This window comes from Mauremys reevesii, linkage group 6, assembly GCF_016161935.1.
Source record: "Mauremys reevesii isolate NIE-2019 linkage group 6, ASM1616193v1, whole genome shotgun sequence".
Classification (NCBI taxonomy): domain Eukaryota; kingdom Metazoa; phylum Chordata; order Testudines; family Geoemydidae; genus Mauremys; species Mauremys reevesii.
The window spans coordinates 95,909,872-95,935,627 of NC_052628.1; the positions used below are offsets into that span (position 1 = coordinate 95,909,872).

A 25,756-nucleotide genomic window follows, 5' to 3' on the forward strand; every position below is an offset into this window, starting at 1 on the left:
ACTAGTTTTCCCTGCATGATTTCTGACTTTGGTGTCAGGTTGTGCAGCAAAATAGTTCTGAAGGTATGAGCAATAAAAACAGACACAATAAATTTGAATAGGCCAGGAAACAGTGATGACTTAATTGCTACTTTAGTGAAAAGACTGCAGCCATTATGCCAAATTATTAAAAATAACACCCACTGTAATTTATCAGATTTTTAGCCATTACTGTATTTTTTAAAAGTATCAGCAATTTTAACATTACAGTGTTTGGGATAATGAGAGTCAGTAGGGTAGTTTGAAGCACAGCAACAACAGTCAAATTGGGGTAGGGATGTGGGTGTATATTTCAGTGTTGCCAACTCTTGCAATTTTATCCCCTGCTGCAGGCAATCTCCTGAAAAGCTTCCCCCCCCCCACACACTTTATACTGCAAGGTGGTGGGAAGGGAGTGAATGACAACTCTACAGAATGCCATCTACTATAGGAGATGGGGCCCTAAGCTGCAAACTCAGAGACTATGAGTGACAGTCCAAGCTCTTCCACTGACTGCCATTCAGATTTTTGTGCCCTTTGCAATCCTTATTATAAGCCAAGTCTTCAGGAGTGGGTAACTATTTTTATCCAGTTTACAAATAAGATAATTGAGCACTTAAACGTATACGGGGATCAATACGGCTACAACAACACTGCATACACTTTTAAACAAGGTCATTCCCTAGTGGCTAGACCATGCCTGCACAATATGCGGCCCCCAGGCTGCATGCGGCCCGCATGGGCTCACTGTGCGGCCCGCGGGCAAGCGGCGGGGTGGGGCTGCTAGGTTCGCCCCCTGCCAGGGAGGGGCCCCACCTCACAGCCCCATGCACGCGTGCCGCGCTCCAACTGCCCTAACGGCCGGAACTGCACGTGTCTCCGTCTCCCACTCCCCTCGCCTGGCATACAGCAGGTACGTCACTTCTGGGGCCCGCTGAAGCGGGAAGCACTGGGCATGAGGCAGAGCCGGTAAGTGCTGAGAGAGGGGAGGGGCACCCGGCCTGGGATCAAGCTGCAGCTCGGGGGGGGGGGGAGGAACTGGGCTGAGACCCCCTCCAAGCCCCCCCTCTTCGGTTGGGGGTGGGGTGGCTACTGCACTGGTTGGTCCCAGGGCGGCCTCCATAGTAATGGGGAGGAGAGGGTTGAACTATCTGTGGGTAGCCAGGAAATCCCCAGGGGAGACACGTGTGTGTGTGTGTGTGTGTGTGTGTGTGTGTGTGTTGCACCTGCTCTGCCCCGTCTGCTGCCCCCTTCCCTGGTCCAGGGAGCTCCCTGCACCCCCCCCCCCCGCACGGTCCCTGCAGCCCCTGTGTTTGTATGTTGGACAGTCACATCCAATCCCTTCACACTGCCCCCCTTTCCCATCCCCTTAGTTCACAGCCCCAGAAAATCCCTTCAAACTGTCCCCCTTTTACTTGGGGGGGGGGGTCTGCAGGGCAGCACTGGGGGGGTGTTTCAGCGGGGCCAGGGGGTTTTGGCCCTTAGCTGTTTTCTTTGGAGTAATATGGCCCTTGCTGCTTTACAAGTTTTCCAGGCCTGCGCTAGACCATAGAGAGAGAGAGAGATTTATAAATCTAACACTGCTTCCATTCTAGGAGAGCTGGTTCTTTAATTCAAACAGGAGAAGCTCATGTTTTGACATCCACAGGTTTGCATGGTGCTGCCAGTTGTCTAGGGGAGACAGGCACTGCTTTAGGGAGGCTTTATCGGTGTTAAAAAAAATGGTTGTATCTTAAGACAATATAACCTCATCTCATTCATTTGGATGCTCCTGCTGCTACATTATGTATATTAACTTATGTACATGTATATAATCATATATGTGTGTATGTATATCTGTATACATACACACATGAGCTAGCACTTGGTAGCAATCTACAATATGTTGGGTCTTAAATGGTATATTCTACTGCCTGTCAAAATGATATTTCTAATTAAGTGATATTGTATTATTTCACACCCTTTGTGATTTAGCAAAAACATTACTGAAACTGGGAGAAACCATTCTAAACACAAACAAAAAGAAGTCGTTGACTGGAATCATAAGGGTGCCTTTCACAGCCTCTGACAGGCAAATTATGAACATTTACAGCTAAGCTTTGGAGTATAATGTTAATTTGAAATAAGTAGTTCAGACTTTCCTTGGGGCTATAAAACTACCATGACTAAGAATTGAAAGATGAAGATAACTGGGACATGTGCTTCCCCAGAAATGTACAAGAAAAGAAACAAAATGATTTATTGTTATCTCCCTTTGTTTTAAAACAACCACAAATGATTTCCAGTCATTTTTGTTTTGTATCAATAAGGAGAAGAATGAGGAATTTCCTGATACTTGTCCCTAATGCATTATAACTGCTTAGAATTCTGCCTCAAATACACTAGGGGTAAAATGGCTGCTGTCGTGTGACTCTTACATTCTCTGAAAGTCACAATTAGCACCGTTTCCACCATATATTCAGAGTGAGAAATCAGTAAAGGACTTTGTATCAACTATCTAACAACAAGTCTATGTATTTTCACACACATTTCTGAAATTTTTAGTTACAGTTGTGTAGGTGTCGGAAAATAGGAAAAAGATGACTTTTTTTTGTAGAGTCATTCTAGAGCAAGGGTCTCAAACTTTTTCACTGAGTGGTTACACGTTAATTGAGGGGGCCCCCATGGAAATCTCCCCTCCGCTTCATAATTATATGGCTCACACCTCTTCCCCTCCCATTTGCACTGACATAACATTCCTGGTGCAACTATATCTACTGGCTCCATGGAAAAGTCATACTGGAAAAGTATTACATGTATTTTGAGCTGTCTTGTAATGTGGCATAGCAGCTGGAAACAAAAAGGAAATCTGGCATCATGTGAGCAGCTAACTAACTTTGGACAACTAGCAAGTGATCCATGGATCACAGAGTGAAAACTACTGTTCTAGAGAGGAAGATAATGTTATGCTGGCTAAAATTCTTCTCGGCTACTAGAACTGCCTGTGTCATAGTGTGCCATTATCAAATCTGTAGCATGTGAAAACCCCAGATTCAAATTTCACTGAATTTTGGGGAAGTTAAAAATTCAAATCTGAATCTTTAACAAGATTTCTTTAATGGTCCCATCCTTATAAAGGGCTGAACCAAAAGCTTGCATTCCAACATCCCTGAACTTTACAATGTTTGAAATCTGGCTCTGAAGTTTGTGACCAGGGCAGATCTCCAGTTTGAAGACGCAGTTGAAATGAAATATTCTGGTTACAGATTAGGGCTGTGACTCATTTCACTAAGATATAGGGCCAATTTTTGTAGATAGATCACTCTCACTTGTATCATGGAGGATCACAAATTACTGAAGTTCATGCAAAGAACTACTGCAGTTCATGTTAGACAAAAAAAGCTGATTTATCTGAAGGGAAAAAGTAAGTGATGATTAGCAGGTAAGCACCGAAAAGCAATCACTTTGGATGAGTGGAGTCTCTTGGTTGATGTGAAACTCTAAGAAAACATTCTGGCTGCCTAGGACCTCATTTCAAAGGTGTTGAGCAGAAATTAATTTGTACTGGAGCTGTGGGTGCTCAGTGTCTGTGAAAACATTGTCCCAGGAATCTCAAGTTGGTTACTCCCACCTCTGTCCCCCCAGTGCAATCACCCACAATTAAAGGCCATTTTGAAATTCAGGCATCCAACTTCTCCCTGCCTCAGTTTCCTGGCGAAAATGAGCTATATCTATTCTGTGTGGGTCTTGCAAGGCCTAGCTAAATACTGGTATAATTTTATTCACTCACCTATTAAATGCATAAATCCCAACATGTCAAAAATCATGCATATTTTTACAGTCTTTGAAATCACAAGTTTCGTGCTTAGTTTGACTGTTCAACATGTTCCTATAATTGTTACCCTACAATATTGGTTCAAGCAACTACCAGTAAAAACCTATGCTTACAGTTCATAAGGCTTAATCAGAATAGGCTAAAGGCTCTTTCTAGACTTAGGGCTGGTCTACACTGGGAACTTACATTGGTATAGCTACGTTTCAAGAGTGTGAAAAATCCACAGCCCTGAGATGTAGCTATACTGACCTAATACTCAGTGTAGACAGAAGAATGGAAGAATTTTTCTGTCCACCTTGCTGTTGCCAGTCAGGGAGGTGGTTACCTACATTTGCACCTCTTATTGGCACCAATGTGTAGTGTCTACATCAAAGTCCTACTGCGGTACCGCTGCAGCATTTCAAGTGTAGGGAAGACCTCTGAGTGTGAATACCATTTTCTGAAACATATATATGTTTTTTCCTTTAACATATGGCTAAGCAGCCATTACTATTTCTAGTTTGTGTTTTCTGCCCAGTGAATACTAAATAATAAAAAAATATAAACCAGGTCCTAATTGTAGGAAAAGAAGAGAGGAAACTGACAGATTGTATAGCCCCACCTCTGTAAGGATTGGCAGGGAGAGGGTTAATACTCAAACCCTGAGCAAAATAATTAACACAGGTGTCTTTCCTTTTTGCCAAGCATTCTAGCCCAGAGGTAAATGTAGCTTGGCTCAGCTGGAGAGAATTACCCTGTTAAGAAGGACTATAAGAAGAGTGAGTTTTTGTTCTGGTTGTTTGTTGGGCTGATCTGGGTAGCATAGGAAAGAATGTGGCAGTGAAAAGTCCTTTTGAAGCCTCTGGGGGAATTTTAGTTGTGTGTTTTGTATCTCATTCCTTTAAATCTCAAAGCTATGGGTTGTTTCTTCAACACCTAACCTTTGCTATCCTTAGGAAACACTCAGAATGGAATGTAGTGTATGCAGTAGTTCTACCAGGAACCTGCAGCTGAATTAAGCTATCTTAATATAATGATGATAAATTCTGAAAAAGGAAGAGTAACCTGCCCACATGCAGGCCAGCAGGAAATTAGGGTTTAAGTGTATGATATGTAAGTGCAAGGTAGAAATCTTATTTCTAGGGCTGGTTAATTGAGGCCACAGTGTTAAACCTTATAGCTGTCAAGAGCCAGAAAGCCAAATTGCTTTCTTGTGAAGCTGCCAAGAGCTATCAACCACTGTCCTAGACCTTTTTGGAGCTGAAGAGTAATGGGGAATCATTATATGAAATACAATATTAAAAACTGAGATGTGCAACCTGAATGTTGGGTCTATTTGAGTCTGTATTTTCAGTTATGAACATTTGGTTGTTTCCCATATGTGCCAGAGCTGGGATAATGGTAAGAGAGAGACAGCTATGTCTTGCAAGGCCATTGCAGCCAATGGGTCTCAATCATGACTAGGTCATTTTGCAATAGAATCATAGAATTCAAGATCAGAAGGGACCATTGTGATCATCTAGTCTGACCTCCTGCAAGATGCAGGTCACATAAGCCGATCCACCAATAATTTCTCGCTGGGTGAGGGAGATTGGGGATGCTCTGCTAATTACAGTCAAACAATCTTAAAGTATATTTTCAGGTGTATCAGGGACTCGTGCTGAATTATTCAGACTATAGTTTGGGAAGTGAGGAATAAAACAGCACCAGGCTGCTCTGTATATGTCTGCAGTATGGATGCAGTTGAATTAGAGAGGTTTAGGCAGGTACACAACTCAGCACTTCAGTCATAAGAGTGACCACCAACCTTGTCACATTGAAAGGTAAATGGAAAACTCCTCTCTTCTCCCAGGCTTTCCTGCAATAGTTCCCTCATTTACATACTGTTCAGCAGGGGAAGTGAATAAAGAAAACAAAACTCCTCTTCCTGCCAGAAAAAGACATAGGCAGTTCTTGAGGGTTAAGCCCCATGAGCCCTGCTTTTTCTTGGAAGGGAAGGAAGAAATATATTGTGGTTTGGTCTGGAAAGTGTTCAGAACCACCATGTTGGAGGTCAAGTAAGAAACCAGACAGTGTGGTGATGACTCCTCATTGTCAAGTTCAAATTTAGATGACTGATGAGCTGCCTTAGATTTGAATTTATTTCAAATTCTGTAGTTCCACAATCACTTTTGGTTTGGGATGGTTTCATGCTGGTCTGGAGACACCCTTCCTCCTTCATGATTCACAGTTTCAAACTTTTGAGTGTCACAGCTGCAGCTGTGGCAATTAGAGACACCAGTTAAGGCTCCAACCACGGTACAGGAGAGAGAACCATTGCAAGTGCAGCTGTTGGCTGACTGCTTCCTGGGCTAGAATTTCAGTATTAACATACTGAAGTGTTCTGGGTGTAGAGGTGCAGCTATCAGGGATTAGGTCCAGAGAGGACAAAGGGTTTTTAAATATATGAATAATCATATAACACTTCAGTCAAAAACACAGTGGCAAACAGCAGCTACATTGTAGTTTAGTTCAGAGCTTGGAGTCTATGCACTGTTTTGAGAAATAAATCCTCCTTTTATATACAGTATTATGATTATTTGGTTAGTTTTAAACTGGGGAGATGACTCCCATAGCATCCGAGGCAAGGCGCTGGTTCAGGGGTGCCCCATACCTTTATTATAGGTATAGAGAGGCAGCAGACATTCAGGATGTTTGAGGGGCCCACAACAGTCCTGTTACCCTTGCCAAAAAAAACCTACAGTCTTATTAGACATACTTTTACTCTGGTGCCTCATCCTCTGTGGTGGAAAGCAGCAGTGGTACCTTCAAAACTGAAAATCCAAGTAGCTTAGTACTCACTGTTGCTATTAGTCCTCTTTTATCTGTTGCCACTCCCAGTATTCTGCTTCTTACCACAAATTGTCTCTTAACTTCTATTAGAAATTAGAGCTGAAAAGACTTATCAGGTCATCCCGTCCAGTCTGTGTGTCAATGCAGGATTGCTCTCTATCATGCATATGCTGCTACTGGATTGATGAGGTGGTTGTGGCTTATGAGGAGAGGTAAGAAAAGGGTGGAAGTAGTAGAAATACACGTCTGTTCTGTAGAAGAAGTACAGTCCAATGAAAGTGATAAGTGATGTAATAGTGCTTTTCTGTTTTCTCAGTGATAATGGTAGGGAAAATATATCATCGCTAAGGAAGGGGAGTAGGAAGCCAGCAAGGAAAGCAAAGGAGGACTGGCAAACTCCAAAATGTTTTTCCTCAATTTAAAAAACAAAACAGGCAATCCCTGCTAACTTCCTCTAATCCCACTACCACCATACCACCACTGATAAGAGAACAAACGACCACCAGCAGTAGCACCTGCAGCTAGTGCTGGCAAAGGGCAGCAGGGCACTGGATAAAACCATAACAAAGTTATGGTCTAAAAATTAGTAGTAGAATATAGTATCTTTTAGAGATTGTATCATACTAGTCCCACACGAGAATATATGTGCATGAAGAGTGTAGAGGAGAATGTGCATGCACAGTTTATAAAAATATTCTTAGAGTAGATGCATATTCTACTTGGCAACTGCTCTGAGAATTTGTTTATAGTGAACACCTTCAAAGTAGATATCTCACATGAAATGACACAGATAGTTGGCAGCAAGCGTGAAGAATTACCACCTTTACCTTTACTGCTTTATTCCTGGGTAAAGAAGATGGTGATGGTGGCAGCCTAAAACCTGACTTTGTTCCTTTCCTGCCTTGTTCCACTCACTTATTGCTAGTTATTCTTGGGCCTCCACTCATATCAGCTAACAGTAGCAAGAGCTGTACTTCTGGCAAGATCCAACATAGAAAGCAAACCCAGAATAATTGTAGCAATCATAGATCCATTTTATGAAAGAAGATTTCATGAAAAATTCCTCACCTACAGCTGCACAGCAGGTCAAACGCTCAATTGGGAGATAATACTGAGTCTGCAGCTGTTTCCAGAGTTGCGGGGATTATCTGCCCCATTAACATGCATGCTTAGACTCTGAAATGTCCAGACTTCTCAGTAAGACTGTTGGACGTTCTATTCACTGCTCCACTAATATATATGGATCTGTATTAGTTCCATAAGCCTTCCTATCTTTGACAACCACTGGATCAGTTGTCCTTGCAGTGCCTTTGACATAGTCTCTTCCCAATCCAGTGCTTTTGCTAGTTTTGTGATCAGTGCTACTATCACTTACACAACAATAACCTTAATGTGGGTTGCCTCAACAAAGACCACACATCCTTGAACATATGCACAAATGCAGGAAACTGTGGGTGTTGCTAGAAGATGGACATTTCAGTGATAGTGTCTTTGTCAGTGTCAGTAGTGACAAGATGGTTAAGGCAATTAGTGATGTGCCCTGTAGATGCATCAATTGCTTTGTTCACACGTGCAATCCCGTGGCTACTATTGCTGCGGTGGAAATTCCTAAAACTGTGGGAGATGCTTATCAGAGCAAGCAGATCTGTAGATTTCCCCCCTCTTGGTGAAAGCTACTGACCCTATATAGTTCAAGGAAAATCTCAATGGAACCCGATACATCTATTAGAACTCCACATTTTACATATTCATGGAGCAAATGTAGATTCCATACCATACTATGTATATGGGCAGGAAATATAGGGGAGCAATAAGCTGCCGCCACCAGTAGCTCTTGCTGGAGGAACTATAAATAGGCTATAAACATTTTTTGAATGGGTTGGACAGGTTATTGTCTAGACTGAAATAATTTAAAAAAAACCATAATCCCTTAGTTATGAAATCTCTTCATGCCTGTAGGTGCTGGTAACCTGGTGCCTGCCCAAATGCCAATACAGCACTATGGAGAATTCAGTCTGCAGCAATGGCCTCTAAACACATTTTAAATTTATGCTGAGCTAGATCCACTGGGATTAATGCTTTGCAGACTTCTCAGTGGCCCCTCAAAGATTTGGAGAGCAAAAGCAGAGAGTGACACAGGGACATCTGGGGGCATAGCTCCTGTAGGAACTTCCTGTGATGAGGCTTTGGCGTCACAGGGCCATTGTGCCAATCCACTTCATCGAGATCGGCGAGTATGTGGGCCTTGAACCCCCTTCCAGTTTGCGAAGCCAAACAGTGCTTAGGGATAATGCAATGTTCAGAGATAACTTGGCCCTTAGTTTCCATTTTCACTAAAGTACAAGAAGAGCGAGCATATTTATCAGTATGACTGTAATAAATTGTAGGCATTGTGTGCAAGGCATCTTTCTGTGGTTGGCTGGTTGACAATGTTTATTAATCATCTGCCTCTTTCTGAAATCATTTAACACCAAGAGCATATAGATATTTTCAGTGGGACTGCAATGCTATTGACTCTACCAAGTGCTATCCTTCAGCTTCCAAGCCAGTAAACAGGTCTACATGGGTTTAGTATCTCAGAGGAACTATGATTAATGATTCTGTTGCTGCTGTGTTGGACCCAAAGTTTGTAAATGAGTTATGACGTCTTTGTTTAGCTGTTCTGATTCTTTTGCTTCTGGGGGTTGTTGTAAGCTGTATGGTTATGCTACGGACAACTGAAATTGACAACTTAAATAGTTGAATTTAATCGTTATTACTGTATGTCAACTTACTTAGCTCTAGATGAATACGTGTAAGCTTATCTTTCTTTCTAGACAAGTTTCATTCTTTCTCCGTCTTTGTGTAGGTGTCTGCAACTGTCTTTTCGTGTGCCTGTTTTGTTGCTCTCTCCATAACAGTACAATGAAGCATGTATTCATTTGCATAAAAGAAAAGGGTGAAAGGTATGCAGTATCTGTATGCAATATGATATGGCCATTGCTTGTACACATTTGGGTAACTTCATGCTGCACTAACTGAATGCATGAGCACTTAACTTGCTTTGCATGTGCAGAAGCATATTTTATAGAACGCATTCATTGCACCTTGATTTGAAGAGATACCTTTTAAAAAGTTTTATAAGATGCTCATATTTTAGCTTTTAGATCATCATTTTGTTTGCTTAGCTCCATCATATTTTCTAGCTTTATGGGATAAACTTCACTTGCAAATCCTACATTATTCTCCATGTAGTCCCAAGGCCAGATTAATGCAAAGGACATAGGGGCCCATATCTAGGGCCCTAGCTCCTTCAGTCACATGGTGACCTCAAAATCTCCCCCCCCTTTTTTTTTTTTAAATGAAAGCTAAGTTTTCAGCCCTAATGGTCATGAAGGAAAGCTTGAAAATATGACCAAAGTGTAACAGAGGCAGTGACATCTGCCTGAGTCTTCAGACAGTCTGGGGCTATACTTCCAGAGGTGAAAACTGCTCCATTCATTTACATGAAATGTAAGTACTAAGACCCACCACTTTGGGGGAGAGGAGATCCACCACTTTGGCAGAGGTTTAGACTAGATGATCCTTGCGGTTCCTTCTAACCTAAGATTCTATGATTCTAACACCATCCCAGCACAGGATTCTGAGTGTCAGGGAGAGAGAAGAGTACAGGCCCCCAGCCCATTCACCCATGCAGATATACCCCAACTACTGGGGTAAATGTTAGGGTGCTGCTGTCCTGGCTCCTGTTGAGAGCAGGGAGTCATTACTGGGAGGAAGAAGGGGGCTCCATTCCAAGTAGGAGCCATGGGTGTGGAGCTGTAGGGGCTCCTACATTGTCTAAGCGGTTTTTGAGAGTCAAATGGGCTTGTCAAATGGGTGAAATATGAATGAGACTGAGCAGCTCCAAACAATTTCTCTCTCCCAAAGTATTTTTCTCCCCCCAAAATCCTTTTGTATTAAAAGTCAAATATTTGTGCGTAAACAGTGAAACAAAATGAAAGTACGGTCCATTAAACAAACATCACTGCTAGACTCAGATATTTCACAATATTGCTGCATGTTTAATAGTGTGCATTCAACTTTTTATCTAGAGCAGCTATGTAATTATTTCAATTAGCTGATCAAATCTGGGCTTTTTTCATGATGTTGGCTATGAGCAGCAAAACCAAATCAAGTGCCACTAATAATAATAATTTTCAATTTAAAAACAAAAGTAGTAGACAATGAGCTGCTGGCCTTTGTGTATCTCATCGTAGCTGGATATTAGCATCACAAAAACTCACTAAAATTGGCACTCTCCTCCACAGCGTCAGCAGAGAACCCACACATCAATGGGCACGAAGACTGAACTGCCCTCCCATTTTTATATGCTTTAGGCTTAGCAGTGTGTGTGTGGGGGGGCGGGGGGAAGGGGCATGGGGAAGTGATGTCGTGGCCCATGCAGTAAGAATTCATGGCTGCTGCCCATGATGCACTGTTTCTGATGATAGAGGACTACAATTTCCAAGGCTATCAATCCAGTTGCTTTTGTGAGCTCTAAATGAGAGAAGGAAAGGAGAGACATAGATAGGGAAAGGACACAAGAATCTATAGTACTGATGTCAGAGAAATATTGATTAGCAAACATACGGTCAAGACAAATTCTAATCTCTGAAGTATGGTGCAGATCACAGCCTACCTGTCACTTGAAAAATAGACTAGCATTAATTCAACACCCTAATGGACTTTACCAGCTTTCCCCTTTTATATTTACTGGGGAGCATACAGATTAATTCCCTAAAGCCCAAGTAGTGTTTTTATCAAATAGCTGGAATAAATGGGAAATGCTTGAGACTGCCTGGGTTAGGGAGTCAGGATCATCCTCATCATCCCAATCCACTGAATGGCACTGGAGCTGCTCATCAAGGCTGGGGTAAGGCCAGTAGCTGCTAAGAGCACTACACACTGTTGAATGGTATGAAATATGATGAGCCTGCAAAAATTATCATCAGTAATTTTTAGCTTAAAATGCTCCAACCTCCATAAAATAGGTAAGAGCTACAGACCCAAACCTCACTAATGAAACTTTCTGTTTTTTTGATTGAATGTCATTAGACATTGCCCTCATTATGGTGCAAGATATTATGCAATAGGGTCACCTCTCAGCATGACCTTGTTAGAGATTGCCACTTGTGAGGAAACCTGTTCAGAAGTGAAGGCTGGATTAAGCTACATACTTGGTCAAATGGCACTATTTAGAAAAATGAAGAGTGGTGCTTCATTCTAATGACATTGTGAAGTTAAGCAACAATAACCCATTCCAGGACTATGAAAACATGGAGATAACAGAATTAGAGTTGTGAGAACCTGGTGAACAAGGTCTCTAAGCTCTTCAAATTTGGGTCCTACAGTGAAAGGAAGAAATCTCGGAGGTTTTTGTTCTACATAAAAACAGCCATACTGGGTCAGACCAGTGGTCCATGTGGCCCAATATCTTGTCTTTCAACAGTAGCCAGTGACAGTGCTTCAAGGGGAATGAACAGAACAGAGCAATTAGTGAGTGATCCATCCCCTGTCATTCAAGTTCAGCTTCTTTCAGTCAGAGGTTTAGGACCAGCCAGGGCCAGTGCAAAACACAGTTTAGTTCAGTGACAAGATGATGGAGCCCCTCAATAGAAAGCTCTAATGTCATTGACTCTAATCATCCCATGAATGGACAGCAGTGTGTGTGCACTTCTTTGTTGCAGAGAGATCACATAGAATGAACACAATCTGGAGCTGAGTTCAACAATCAGCTTTCTTTGAAATAAAAGGCAGCTGTCCTTGTTGACCTACAACTCGGGCAAGAAACAGAGCAGAAGTTATTTTCAGCGGATGTGAAAATGTAGGGGACAAGCACTGGTTTTGAAATTGGTTTTTTTCCTTGGGTTTCCTGTGATGACTTTCTGCTCATCATTTTTCATTGCAGAATGCTAGGAACAATCAGTCTGCTGTACACTTTTTTCCTTTTTGCTGAACGGTACCTGGAAGTCAACACATACTGCAGTTTACAGAATGAAACAAAGAAAGGAAATGCTCTGCTGTAGGTTATTTACTGATTTCTGCTGAGGAAATTTAATTACCGTACATACCTTCTGTAACTCTATCATCATTTCCCTTGATGAGAACATCACAGGCTTAAATTTGTAAGGGGGGAAAATGAACATAATCCAACTATAACAGTAACAGCCAATTCTGCTCTGATGGGAAGAGGCACTGTATTAGTGCCAATACATTAGACTAACTTTCACATTGCAGTAGGGAGTCTTAATGGCCATCAAAATTCCCATGGCATTTCTCTCAGAAGGTAACTGAGCTCCTCAAATAAGCCTTCATTTTTAGCCCTACTGAAGAAGACAGAATATTTCATAAATGATCTTGCTTACTATGTTCCTAGTTCATTTCTTGCACATAGCACATGTTAGTTGTGCGGGGATACACATCCAAGAGTTCAGTGCAAGTGCCATACATCTTATGTGGATCATTGAGGGATTTCTAGTTATGACAATCAATTATTTGGGAAGGTAGGTGAGACCATCTCTCCTTTTAGACCTGAATTTATCATCTTCTCCATGTACATGTTATTCCATCTTTCATTGCTACATTATAATCACAAGAGCTGAATTAATAATCAACAAAATAAATTTGAGAATAAATGTTATAGTAGGGAAATAACTTTCCACCCATTTTAGGCTAATATTTGTCATGTCCATTGTAAAGTGTGTGTGTGTGTGTGGGTCTGTTACCCCTTCCTTGGTAATTATACCAAATCAGTCCTTCCTACTCTACCCCTACTGCTAAAACTTTGTAAGTGCTTTGGTCCACTCATGCCTTAATTATTGTTATCTTCTGCCCTCCCACCATCTTATCTCTTTTACAGGACACCTCCCCACACACACACACTAATGCTAAGGTCATCTTCCAGTCCTGCCATTCTACCCATGTGACTTTCCTCTTCAGATACCTTTTCTGGCTTCCTGTGTATTTATAGTATGAAGTTTAAGCTCCCTGGTTGATTTTTAAGGTCTGGCATAATTTCATAATTTGTCTCTCCTTATTGTGATCTTCACCTCTTTTCTCCAATTTGTTTCAAGATGCTGCCTCCCACACTTGGTTGGTGGTCAAAAGATAGGAGATAGTTCCATTTCCTTCTTATTTTTCAAATTCCTCCTTCAGATTCATTTCTTCCATTCATCCTTCCTGTTCTCATCTCCTCACTCATGTTGTCTCTGCATCCTCAGATGCCTGAGCCATTGTCCCATATTTTCTTTTTGACCTGCCATACTTTGTGTGCTATTTGGGGTGAGGATATTATCATGAAAATTATCATTATATTATTATTTATTATTTTATTATTAGTATGTGTTGTTGAAACCTGCCAGTGTTGTACAACGCATGGAGGAAGGTATGGTCCCTGCCTCAGGGGACATGCATTCTAAAATGGACAGGCAGTACATTTCAGACACATAATATACCAGATGACCAGAAGATGATAGTTGTTGTTTTTCTTCTTTAATTTGATATAAATAATAATGAACGTTTTATCACTGGGATCCATTTTCCCACTCTACAGAAAGGGACAGAGTTCTTCACTGGAGACTGAGCATTTATAGAAATCCTTCAGGGCTAGGCAGAAAAAGAGAGCTGTAGGGCTTTTGACAGGAACTTCATCTTTCTAAATGTAACTATTTAGGATTCAGGTAACTAACCTCTAATACCCTGGATGTCTGCCAGGACAATTTATTCTTCTATTTGTGCGTCCTTCAGTGGGTTATCTGCCTGAAACACTGGAGAGAAGATTAGAGAAATTTTTTTTGGAATTTCATCTCTATCTACTTCAAGTTGGATAAGTACGATAAAATGGTCATCACACCTCATTCCTCTAAAGCCTTTGAGAGGAATCAGTATGTTATTATTAAGACGACTCTAATTGCCAAAATATTTAGGATTTTTTTCTATTTTTAAAATATGGCCATGTTTCAGGCTCTCAGCCCATGTAAAAATAAACACAGAAACTCATATGGCTTACTAAATGTCAACTAAATGGACTTTAATGACTCTAAAGGCATTGGGGGACTCCTGGCACTTGATGGAACTTGTAGTTGCATAGCCTCTGCACTTAGTAATTGAAGTGTCTGCAGTTCTTGAGCTTCAACCCTTACTCCCTGATGGGCCAGCTAGCTTGAGTTTAAACCACCACTTAACTCTACCTAAAGATTTGTGTGTGAGGTCAGGAGCCATGTTAGGGGAAACACTCAAATTATACCTCAAGCTAACACAACAGCGATTACAAGCCCACTGTTTAACAGCTGTTTACTCTATGTGAAGTGAGTTGTTGGTCTGAGTCTAGTTCTTAGAAATCATATGTCCACATTCCCAAAAACTAGAGCCGATCAGAAAATGGGATTTTTTTTCCTTGGAAAATTTTAGGAAAATAAAAAAAAAGTTGTCAAAATTTTCCAAAAAAACCAAACCAAAGCCTTTTCAATTTTCATATTAATGATGAAAATTCATAGTTTTCCAAGGAAAATGTCATATAGTGAAAAACAAATTTCTGTTAAAAAGAAAAAGAGAAGTTCGCTGGAAAAATTTCAAACAAATATGGTAGTACCATAGCTGGTAGTATTTAACAGAAGACAGGGATTTAATGAACATGATGACTGAACTACTCTTCCAACCCTAGAGTATATGGTCCCTTTAGACCAGTTAAAGCACATTGGTGGAGTAGCATGAGTAAGCTCATGTTGCATCTATGCTGTAGATAAATAAGACAGCTGGTCAAAACTTTTCAGTGCAAACATATTTTTCATGAGAAATGGCCTTTTTCAAAAGCATTAGGTTTTCTAAAAATTGCTGATTTTTCAAATTTAATGAACATTCTGAAATTTGATTTCTTTTAATTTTGAAATTTTGGGGAGCGTTTTCCCCCCACTTTCGTCTCCTCTCTTCCTTTCTCACTCATTCCTTTTGGGAGTATTTTGAAAAGTTACACAATATGAAACTAGTGGGAGAAAGGGGGAACTCTCCCCCTTCCCCAAAAAGAATGTTCAAAAATTTGAATTTTTTCAAAAAAAATTGTTTCAAAAATATCTGCAAACAAAAATCTTCAATATTGAAACCTTCAGAATAGAAACAACTTTGAAAATTTTAAATTTTGTGTGAAATTTTTCCATAAATTGAAGGACTGGTTTGTCAATCCACCACTTTACATTAGCACTGAATTTACTTAAAAGAAATAAAAGCTTGAAGCTGTTAAGTATGAAACATCATTATCCAGACTATTATCCAGTAACTTTTACTAGAATACTATAAGTACACAGCATGATCATAAATGAGAATGATTGTCTCCAAAGGAGAAATTATTTACAGGAGTTGGAATGACATAAAGGAACCTCTATCAGATTTGTACTTCATTAAATAATGACAAGCACTGTAAAACTATCCTTAGTGTTTGCTTTTCAGACTCAGTTCTAGGTCCAGGACCATCTATCTCACAGTTTAACAAGATATTTAGCTTCATATTTTCAAATAAGTGCTTCATATCTTAATCTTTAATATGTTGTGTTTGTTTTTTTTAAAAAGTCAGTCTTAATCCACAGACCTCTTCTGCAGTGCTAGCACGAGTAAAAATAATCATATTTTTTTTTCTCACTAAAGTAAACATATATGATTCTGAGTACACACATTCTGTGGAATTCAGTGAAGTTATTCTGGATTTACGTGAAGGCAGAATTTGGCTAATTAATAGGAAAAGAAAGGTAGAGGAGTTGTTTGTTTTTATTTTAAATGTTCCCTTACTAGTATGCATGCACTCTGCCAAATTCACTGCTGGAAAAAATGAGCATAACTCCATTTCAGAAGTGGCAGCTTCAGCCTTAGCAGTTTTTAAATGAGAAACTGTCATACTTTTGCTAGAATGTGTACCTTGTAAAGAAGAAAGCCCGCTTTTTCATATCCCATCTCAATGATCGTATGGAATATTACTCATTTTATTACCTATTATACACTAGATATTTTGGATGGACCATTTCTCAATGAGTTTATGACAAAGGAAAGAAACAAGTGAAAAGGAGATAGCATCCTATTTTTTCCTTATTATCGTCTCATGGAATTACATGTTTTATGTTCTTTGCCATCATTATAAAAATGAAAACTTGAAAGAAGATTCAGGTCATCAATCCACATAAATAAGTTTTTCATCTTCACTCCCAAAAAATATGTCCGTTGCTGATCTCCCACAACCTGAGAGTGAATAATTCTCAATCATCTGTTGAGTACAATATGCACCAGGAAAAATGACTTGGCATTCCTGCGGGAGATGAGTCATTCTCATATATATATATATATATTTATATATATATATAGTTGTTTTTCTTGTCAGTAAAGCCTACATTCAAGGAACCACCACTAACTGTAATTTACACACAACACTATGTTGATCTGCTCAGGTACAAGGGAATAAGACTGTTGTTACAATAATAGAGTGAACTATTACTTGCTTGTCTCTTATTACAAACTAGAGACATGCAGATAAACAATTTCATCTTGATTTTCATATCATTAGCCTGTGCCAGATTTTAGATGGGTCAGTGCTGAGATCATTACCAGAATTCTACATTTTTGCATTGCGCAGTCACTTATCCTTTAATGCAGTCCATTCAGACCTTAGTGCTATGCATTGCAATCTTACTCAAACTTGGTTTACACTATTGCAAGTCTATTCACTTCACTTACTGCTTATTGCCCCTTCGTACTGTCAGTAAGTGAGATCAGAATCAAGCTCAAAGGGTATATCAGCAAATCCAGCCTGCATATACTTGATAAGTGTGATTGTACAGCCCAGGGGAGAGAGGAGTTAAGGTGGCTTTCCTGGAGTACTGAGTCTGGAATGCAATGCAGCTAGAAGTAGAATTTCAGCACAAAACCCCCTTGATTGACTAGAGACAGAATGACATTTTCATACGTACTCTGCTGTACAAACAGTGAATATTTTTTACTTGCACATTGCTTCAACAATGTACCTAAGTTTATATGTATGAGCACATCCTGCCATGTTTTATCAATTATTCTCTTATTTTCTTAACAAAAGAAATAATTGCATACTGCAAATCCCTATACTGTAGTTGATTTGAGGGAAATTCATTCTGAGTACAACTTAGAATACAACTTAAAGGAACCACACCTAAACTTTATGACATAAAGCTTCAAGTACCGTCCTGAGCAAGAGTATTTTCAATAAATTTCATGGACCAAATGAAGTGTGTAGTGCACACTCGCCTCTCAAGTTTAATTCTCAGGTTACAGTGAGCTTGGAAAATTGCTATTTCTTGACCTAAAAGGAGGTTAAAACATTTCACTGGAAATTGATTCATTTTAAAGTATTTAGTACTGCTCATAGTTTGTAGAAGTATACATGACAGGGCTGGTTTCAAATCGGCACTTTATGTAACAGTTGTGGAAAGCCCATCATACAGAAAGAAATCTGAATGAGTGTTTAACAAGATGAGCCATTTTGTACATTTTTTTTCTCCTAAAATATAAACTAGAACAGGAACTCAAAAATACAGATGTGCTGGAATTCTTCTATTCATGTACATATCTGCCTGGCAAGTAGCAGCAAAGAGATTTATTACCTCCCCCCCAAAACAACAACAAAACTTTGTGTTTTCCTCTACTATTTAAATGAGTATTTCATTATACATCATCAAATAATGTTGCATTCAACAAAATATAGGGTAGGTCAAATTCATTATGGTGTAACTCCAGTGAAGCCAATGTGGCTACAGTGGATCAGTTCTGTAGTCAGTCACCGAAGATGATGTAATTGTGCCAAGAATGAATTTACCCAAATGTGTAGGGAAAATATTTTGAGTAGGATTTTCAAAAGTGCTCAGTGTTGACCTAATTCTGCTCGCTCTGAAGTTAAAGGGAAAATTACCACGGTATTAATTTGGAACAGAATTAGGCCAACACTAAGTGCTTTTGAAAAATCCTAACCTTTTGGAAGACGATAAAAACACAAATTTAATTTTCCTCAAATTGACTTGCAAAATCAAGTGCCCCTTATTTATTTTGGGAGGAATTATAAGGATCGTGGAAGCTGTGATCCATAATTTGACATATCATGGGAGGTCATAAGGTCATTGCATTATTCATCAATAAATGAATGAATGTTGAGAACAGATATCTGATTAGAGGGGCAGGAGGTGAGGCAAAAGGTGGCTCCTTATAAATAAAACTCCTTTTTTTAAATATGAAATATTCCAGGCTTTTTGGATTCACATGATGTCTATGGGAGTTAGGTGCCTAACCTGATGAGGTGGTTTTGAAACTTCCTGTAGGTGCCTATGTGCATCTTAGGCACCTAAGTACTTTTGCAAATCTGGTCCTAAGTACCTTCTTTGAGCTCCTGACACCCACTATTCCATCTTCCTCAAAGGCCAGAATGGGCCTGCAATCTTGTCCAAAGTGCTTTAGAAGCAGCAACAGTTCAGTTTATCTCTTTTCTACTGCAACCCCAAATCAGTGAAGACCCCTGCCTGCCTCTTGAAGTAAGAAGTTGTCATCTAGTATGATCCAGTTTCTCAAAGAGGGCATAGTTTTCTATTCACTAACTTTTTAGAACAGCAGTGAGATTGGAATGAAAAAAAAATCTTTAATATTTTAAGTAATTTTAACTATGTGTTTTGCGTAGGCTGACCAGACAGCAAGTGTGAAAAATCAGGACAGGGGGTGGGGGGTTATAGGAGTCTATATAAGAAAAAGCCCCAAATATCGGGACTGTCCCTATAAAATCAGGACAGCTGGTTACCCTAGTTTTGTGAGGTGACCGTAATTATTATTTATTGTAAAGAAGAGAGGAAAGGAACCTAAATTCTTTCACATTTCCTCCACTTTGTCAGAGCATTTATGTATAATTTTCAAAAGCTGCATTTCCTGCCCAAACCCTTCTGTCACAACTGACAGGTAGACTTTTGTTACTCCAGTATCACTTAAATAATTTTATGAACACTTAGAAATGAAGTAGTAATTATCCATCTCTCTTATGTGCTCCTGAGATATCTGAGACATGATCAAAAATATAAAAGAAAAAAGTTTTCCCTAGATGAGAAGCAGTGAGCAACCTCTCTCTCTCTCTCTCTCTCTCTCTCTCACACACACACACACACACACACACACACACACACACACACACACACACACACACACACACACACATGTGTGTGTGTGTCTCACTGCTTCTCATCTAGGGAAAACTTTTTTCTTTTGTGTGTGTATATATATATGGCTCTTTTGAAAGCAGCCCTGCACTCTAGAGGGTGTGAGGAAGCTACAACAATTCATACTAGCCCTTGGTAGAACCCTACCATCAGTACAGAGTTGATGAGAGAGCCTCCCAAAAGCCAGCCTTGTAGACAGGACTCCAGCAGAACCCCCTTCAGGTACCTCTCAACTGTTCTTCATTTTGGCCCAAATCTTGCCTCTATCCAACATTGATATTGTGGCACAGATTCACAGATAATAAGGTGAAATGGGTTCATTATAAATCCTGCATAGCATAAGACAGAGGACCTCACCCAATAATTTCTGTAGCAAGTTCATAACTATGAGGCACAGCATATCTTTTAAAATATATTCAGTCATGATTTAAAATATCTGGTCTTGATTCATTCATCTCATTCCTTTAAATCATTGACATCAGAAATGCAGTCTTATAATGTATAAATCTTCAACTATTTTTAAATGTTATTAATTTGTGTCTTTGGCCACACCGTCTTCCACATTTCTTACTGAGCCAGTAAGAAGGGACTTTAAAGACAGGAGCAGAAGTAACAATTTACATTCACTCTAACTCCCTTAGGTGCATTTGAAAATAGCACTCTTAATCCCAGTAGTGGCAGGTGGGGGCAGTTTATCTCCAGTGTTTCTCTACCAAGAGCCTTGTTGAAGGTGAGCTGTTTCCCTGTTTTTAAACAGCTGTCCTAATTTCCCCCCTTCCTCTAATTTGTTAGTCATAGTCTGAAGTGAATATGATTTCCCTCACTCATGAGGGAAGATTCCTAATTATTATTTGTGCTATGGTAGATCCCAAAGACCCCAATCAGAATTGAGACCCTCTTGTTTTAGACTAGTAGGAAGATGTCTTTGCCCTGAAAGCTTTTGATCTAACTGGAAAAAAAGTTACAAGTGAGTGTAAGAAACAATAGGAGGGAAATGGGAGGAAGGATGAGTGTGACAATAAGATTATAGTGATGTGCACAACTTGATGATTCCAAGTCATATGTGATATTTCAATGAAAAAATAAGGTTTTAAAGCTTTAAAAGTAGTACTCAGGATGGTGCAGCCTGTGTGGAGACCTATTCTACGTCCCATGAGGCTGCAATACTTACGAAGTGATGAGACTGTATGCAGGGAATAAACAGGGAAGGAAAATCAATAGTAATATACACAATATGTGCTCCATATTCAACGCAAATAGAAAATCAGTATCATAATTTGGAGACTGGGAGATGTGCCTTGTGCATACTTAGTAAAATAGTGTCTCCCCTGACATCATCAAGTCAGATCATTGCTATAGTTAATATTAAGCTTCTCAGGAATTCCTCTCCCTGATGCAATTCCTCATAGACTGTAGCTGTTCTGGAAATTTCTCCTCCTTCACTCTGAGGGGTGCTCTTTGCTGTAATGGACTTTAGTGAACATCTGGCCTCATTCCATTCATGGTATGAATTTTGTGGTGGTTCTGGCAAAGACTCTTATCTGTCCCTTTTTATTTCCTCTAGGAAAGCAAGTGAGTCCTTTATATTTAGGACTATAAAACTGGCTAATTGCCACCTTTATAGGAGATCTGAATTATCATTAGAAATATGAGGCTATAGAGTTCCATGTGGTAAGATGTACATAATTTTGGAGGAACACAACTGATGTTTTTGAGCGACAAGAGGGTGATAGTACAAGATAATGCTTCAGGTTGCTTTCAAATCTGCCTGTTGCTGTCTCAGAACATCTAAGCAGAGCTGTAATCAGAATTGGTGAATGAATGTGTCAACTTTCAATCTTAATTTTGAAGGTTGTGGGCTCCTGAATAAAGAATTATTTATTTGTTTGTATGGTGGTAGCCCCTAGGAGCCCCAATGCAGTAGGCGCTATGCAAACAGAACAAAGAGAAGGGTCGGTGCATTAAACATGGAGGGACTGCTCAAGGGGATCAGGACCAAGCCCCTAGTTCAGCAAAGTTCTTGAGTATCTACCTAACTTTAAGGGTGTGCATAGCCCCATTGACTTCAATAAGATTGCCTAACTTTAAGCACGTGAACCGACATTTAAGTATCTTGCTGAATCAGAGCCTGAGTGAAGAGTTATGATGTAGTCACATCATTTTTAGCATCTCTAATAAAAGTTTCCATGACACAAATTATTCAAGATATTTGATACTGTCCAGCAGCTTTTATAACATTTGTTCCATGCCCAGTGACAAATGTTCTAGGTCACCCACCTTATTCTCAGTGATTTAGGGTGCAATCTTCTGTTTAAATGATCCAGGTAATTCTGCACCTTAACATCTGACTTCAAAGAGATTCCTTTTCCTCTAATTTGTTCTATATCACTTGTCACTAAAATAAAAGATGGTAACCGTCCAAAACCTTTGAAAGACATTACATGGTGTAGGCATTAGGCATACCATCAGTTTCAGCAATCTTGGAAGGTAAAACCTACAAGCAAGGAAACAGAATTATATTTAGGAGCTATTGGATTAAAATGCGTGTGTGTGTGTGTGTGTGTGCGTGTGTATATATATAATGTGATGTGATTTTTGACTGTATTTGCACTGGTTCTATAGCAGTGTAGCTTGATTAGCTTTTGTGGTGTTATTCCTGATTTACACTGGTACAAGTGAGATGAGAATTGGGTGCTTATTGTGTTGTATAAGACATTGGTACCACAGTTATTTTCAATTCTAAATATTGGGAAATATTGTGGTTTCTCAGATGTTACTGTATGTAACTATTGGTAAATGCTAACGTTTCATTTCAGCTTGTATCACTACATGACTTAAGGGTAATTAATCACTAGAACAAATTACCTACAGAGGTTGTGGAATCTTCCTCACTGGAGGTTTTTAAGAACAGGTTAGACAAACACCTGTCAGAGGATGGTCTAAATAATACTTAGATCTGCCTCAGGGCAGGGGACTGGACTAGATGACCTATCAAGGTCCCTTCCAGTCCTACAATTTTTATGATTGTAACTCTTTTAACCATTAGAATTTTTCATCATGATCCTATCCAGAGAAAACAAGTAAAGAGATCAGTAACTGTATAGGATTAATAATGGGATATGTTTTTCAATGTAATCAAGATTCCCTGATAAAAAACCGGACTGACAGGAACTAATTTTTTTTTATGTCCTCTGACCATTTACTTCCATACTCACAAGCACTGGCTGCATCTTTTGTTTTTTAGCTCATAATCAAGCATCCTCAAATGTATATACAATGTTTGCCTTCAAAAGTTATATCCCCAAATGTACCACATATTAATACCTGAGCTATAACACGGTTATTTCCTCTTCTAAATATAGGTAAATACCATGAAATCTCAGATATTACATCTGGTATTGTTGGTAAATGTTGACATTTTAAGGGTAAACAATGAATAATATTCATGGTATATAATATGCAAAGAACACAGTACCTATACATATAAAGGTTTATTTTGCAAGAAATTTGATCTCTGTTGTGGGGGGAAGAGAGGGTAAAGAAGCAACACAACTCAATGGAAAGTCACTAAGACACTTTTACTGATTCTCATCTTTCTTGCACCAATTTCACATAGGTGTAACTCCAATGACTCTTGATTTACAATAGCGTAAATGAGAGGAGAATCAGGCCTGAAGTATTTTATTTTTTATAAATAAAACAGTAGCATCTTAAACTCACAAAAGAATTAAAATAATGCTACCTAAACTACATTCAAATTTGGTGCTGAATATGGACTGAGAGTTACAAGGAACAATATGGATAAATCTTTGGTCTGACATGGATTGATCTATCATTAGGTAAAAGAAAGTATTACTAAGAAAGATCTGCTCTTGACTAGAGACTACAGTATTCCTTCCAAATCTGAGTACTCTACACAGACAGACAGACACACACGAACCCAACAAAGTCAACCAACCAAACAAAAGGAACTTCAACTTCACACATCACAACATCAACCTGTGGAACTCCTTGCCGGGGGATGTTGTGAACGCCAAAACTATAACAGGGTTCCAAAAAGAATTAGATAAGTTCATGGAAGATAGGTCCATTAATGTATATTAGCCAACAGGGTAAAGGATGCAACCCCATGCTCTGGGTGTCCCTAGCCTCTGACTGCCAGAAGATGAGAGTGGACAACGGGGCTAGATCACTCAGTGTTTGTGTGCTCTGTTCATTCCCTCTGAAGCACCTGGCATTGGCTACTGTCAGAAGAGAGGTTACTGGGCTAGATGGACCTTTGGTATGACCTAGTATGGCCATTCTTATGTTCTTATGAGTGTTCTATCTAAAGATCCAGGGAATTTTGGAGGTGGCTGGCTGAGTGATGCCTTTGTGTCCAACTATGTGTTCTTGAGAGGATTTAACTTTATTGAGTTTTATCTGAAAAGTATCATGATTCACAAATAGTAATGCTGAATGCATAAGGTATGCTTTATTATAAAGTACAGGACCTTAAAATCAGTGAGAAGTAAGATCTTGTCCTCTAGAATAAACAGTGAGGAGAATCGGAGAGAGATGGAACAACAAAAAACATTTAGGACAAGGTAATGCCATAAAATCATTGACGCAAAAGAGCAAAGTGCTGAGGCACAAGTACAATTTGAGGCTGAATTCAGTTTGTAGATCAGTATCCTTCTGAAATTCCCAGGGCAGAAAAACAGTTTGATTATTTCCAGGTGTATTCCTGCTGGAGGATGTGCTACACTGACACAAAATCAACAAATTGATTTGCAGGTGTGAACATTGTGAGATACAGTACCTTAACAATCTCAGAATACTGGAAACCCAATTTTAAGTAACCTGATTGCAGGAAGTCCCATTGTTAGCCATTTGGAGGTCCCATGGTAGTCTTCTACAGCTTTGTGTATGTTACCTAATGCTGAGGCAGCAAAGAGTCCTGTGGTACCTTATAGACTAACAGATGTATTGGAGCATGAGCTTTCGTGGGTGAATACCCACTTCGTCGGACCTGCTTTTACAGATCCAGACTAACATGGCTACCCCTCTAATACTTAATGCTCATCTCAATTGATTAGACTCTGCCTGTTGGTATGCATACTTCCACCTTTTCATGTTCTCTGTATGTATAAATATCCCCTGTCTGTGTGTTCCATTCTATGCATCCAAAGAAGTGAGCTGTAGCTCACGAAAGCTCATGCTTAAATAAATTTGTTAGTCTTTAAGGTGCCACAAGTACTCCTGTTTTTTTTGCGGATACAGACTAACACGGCTGCTACTCTGAACCCTCTAATACTTGACACCTAATGCTGAGTTTGTTAAAGCAGATCAAAATTTATAAGCAAAATGGAGAGAGTAGGGCAGAAAGGATATCCAGATTCCTTAAAGTATTTGGGAAAGTGCACTACCTGTGCCCTCTGAAGGCAAGCACAATATTCAAGTTGAATTCTCCCTTCATTCAGGAAAGTGAAATTTTAAAATGGAGGCCAAATTCAGAGGTGAAGTTTGTTTAATTTACACTTTCGCACACTCAGACACCCTCAGACAGTGACTCCATTGATCTAATTTATGACTACTAATCAATTCCATGACCATTTATAATGTGTAGATTACACAATGAGGAGCCATAAGGAAATGTAAGTTAAAATTGTTTTTAGCTACTTTAACTTGCACCATTTTATACTCTCTTTCTAGCTGCTTTTTCCACCCCTTCTTTTTCGGGGTTTGGCATATGAATAAAAACTTACACTTTTTTAAAATCAGACTCAGTGGGTCAAAATTAAAAGTGATATGTAATTACTATGGGTACATAGGTGTGAATCTTAGTGAGTCTATGTAAATCTACAGGATGTCTAAATTGGTGAGGGGGATAGAAGAAGAGTGGTATAGTAAT

The 25,756-nt window shown here is 39.5% G+C and overlaps 1 long non-coding RNA gene across 1 annotated transcript in view; it reads left to right on the top strand.

The window, feature by feature from the left end:
- Nucleotides 1-901: 901 nt before the first annotated feature.
- LOC120408594 overlaps nt 902-25,756 on the top strand; it is a 32,938-nt gene continuing 8,083 nt past the window's right edge. Inside the window, exons 1-3 of the long non-coding RNA XR_005600811.1 lie at nt 902-987; nt 6,734-6,855; nt 9,492-9,588. This is a non-coding gene — a long non-coding RNA (uncharacterized LOC120408594). The remainder of the gene's footprint in view (nt 988-6,733; nt 6,856-9,491; nt 9,589-25,756) is intronic.